The sequence below is a fragment of the Penaeus monodon genome, chromosome 17 (assembly GCF_015228065.2).
Source record: "Penaeus monodon isolate SGIC_2016 chromosome 17, NSTDA_Pmon_1, whole genome shotgun sequence".
Taxonomy (NCBI): Eukaryota; Metazoa; Arthropoda; class Malacostraca; order Decapoda; family Penaeidae; genus Penaeus; species Penaeus monodon.
The window spans coordinates 3,924,844-3,927,343 of record NC_051402.1 but is presented as its reverse complement, the minus strand read 5'-3'; the positions used below and the strand labels follow the sequence as shown (position 1 = coordinate 3,927,343).

Genomic DNA, 2,500 nt, shown 5'->3' with positions numbered 1-2,500 from the left:
GTGTGTAGGAGGGCGAAGCAGCGAGGACTGAGCGGACAAAACCAACTTCTCGGTTTGCATTTCCGCTTGGCAACGCCTCAACAGCGGCACTTGAACTTAGGCCTAAAAGCGAAGTAAGAGAATGTGGACATGCCATGGAAACCGCAAGGCCTTTCGATTCGTTGTCGCGTTCGTTTGGACGGGAAATAAATATGAAAATTATTTGCGGGTCTGATACTTGTAGAAGATAAGATGATACGGTGCTTAATTCCGGATGTTCGATGCGTAGTTATATTGTTAATAACCCAGGTAGTGATAACAGACTGTTGATAGATGTTATTATAGTTACAAGAGCGCTCGAATTTGCCTTAGGGAGAAATAGGTTAATAATTAGCTCAGCTCATACATACTATGCGGGTGATATGAGCGAAAGAGGAAAACAAAGGAAGAGGAAGGAGGCGATGATGTAGAATAAGAGAGGGGGTGACTGAAGACATCGGGGATGATGAAGAGAGATTGAAATATGTTGATGCGAAGATATTAAGGTTGTTAAAAAAAAGCCGTTAATGACCAAAAAGAGGAAAGAAATCGTGAAAGGAACTCAGTATACACACACACACACACACACACACACACACACACACACACACACACACACACACACACACACACACACACACACACACACACACACACACACACACACACACACACACACATCTTACAAAACGCTTATCATGAAATACATGAAATACCAAATTTAATGTGTGCATATATATGCATATGTATGTATATGTGATATGTTGTATATATGTGTTATGATATATTATTGTTTAGTTTATATTTTTATGTATATATAAAATATATATATTTAAAATAATATATACATAATACTTATCATATACTTATACCTATAAATACAGTTATGTGTGTGTGTTTATGGTTGTTGTAGTGGTGGTGTGTGTGTGTGGGAGTGTTAGTGTGTGGTGTAGTAATAAGATGATAATGTTAAAAGGGTAATCAGATAAATTTCACATACTAACCTTAAAGTTATTTTCAATGCTTATTTAGGCATGCGTGACGGAAGCGACCGCGAAGAAGGATGCAGATAGAAAGCGGGTAAGCAGATAGAGGGGAAAAGAGGCGAGAAACAGGCAGGCAAGCACCCAGACGGGAAACAGACAAGCAAGCAGACAGGTGAGGGAGGAAGATTTGGCAGGCAAGGAGGATAGCAGGTTAATAGGGGCTCAGGCAGGTAGACGCAGGAAATCCGAGGTGCAAACAGGACAGGCACGCGGGTCAGCCAGCAAACAGACGAGAAAGCAGGAAGGCAAGTAAGAGGATGAGGGAAAAGTGGACATGCAAACAGACGTAGCAAAGTCTTGTACAAGGGGGAAAAAAAAAAAGTTTAGCCGGCGGACGGAAAGAAAAACTAACCTGGGCTTACGTGGCGAGCGACCGAAAAAGAAGCGGTGTTAGCGTCTTGGGGTGTTATTGTTTTTTTTTTCTCTTCTTTCTTTCTTTCTTTCTTTCTTTTTCTTTTTTTTCCTTCTCATCATTCGTTTTTTATTATTATTTCTCGCTTTCCTCTGTTCTCCCTCCTACTTCTTTTCCAATTTTACCTTCCCTTGCTGCTCCTCGTCCTCCTCCTTTTTATCCTATTCCTCCTCTTCCTCCTCCTTCTCCTTCCTCACCTCCTCGTCTTCTTCCCCTTCCTCCTCCTCCTCCTCCTCCTCCTCCTCCTCCTCCTCCTCCTCCTCTCTCCTCCTCCTCCTCCTCCTCCTCCTCCCCTCTTCTTCTTCTTCCTCTTCTTTCTTCCTCCTCTTCTTCCTTCTCCTCCTCCTCCTCCTCCTCCTCCTCCTCCTCCTCCTCCTCCTCCTTCTCCTCCTCCACCTCCTCCTCCCCCCCCCTCCTCCTCCTCCTCGTTTTATTATTTATTATTATTATTATTATTTATTATTATTTTTTTTTGTGTGTGTGTGTGTGTGTTTGTGTGTGTGTGTGTGTGTGTTTTGGTGAGTGTGGTGTGTTTTGTGTGTGTTTTGTGGTGTGTGTGTGTGTGTGTGTGTGTGTGTGTGTGTGTGTGTGTGTGTGTTGTGTGTGTGTGTGTATGTGTGTGTATATGTGTGTATATGTGTGTGTGTGTGTGTGTGTGTGTGTGTATGTGTGTGTGTGTGTGTGTGTGTGTGTGTGTGTTTCGAACAGCCGCTTCATACACTGGAAAAGGTACACCTGATAAACGGAGGAATAGCGTGCGAAAAGGCAGAGAGCAAAGATAGAACAGTGATGGCATGGTTATCTGCTCCTGAATATATTAGAATTATCATCTGGCAATCTTAGCGCGTCTTCTATGTACGGAGAATGAGGGATATGCTATATAGAGTAGTTGCTTATCACATGTATTATGTTTTTATTATCGTCGTTAGCGATCGGTTTGCAAACGATAAAAAAAACCATCTACAAAGCAGTTATTATTGTTATTACGTGTATTAATGGTTATTGCTATTGTGATCGTTATTAC

General features: G+C 42.1%; 1 protein-coding gene across 1 annotated transcript in view; it reads left to right on the top strand.

Annotated features, from left to right (window-relative positions):
- LOC119583478 (alkaline ceramidase-like) overlaps positions 1–2,500 on the top strand; it is a 45,004-nt gene that overhangs the window by 34,542 nt on the left and 7,962 nt on the right. The gene's annotated exons all lie outside the window — the stretch shown is intronic.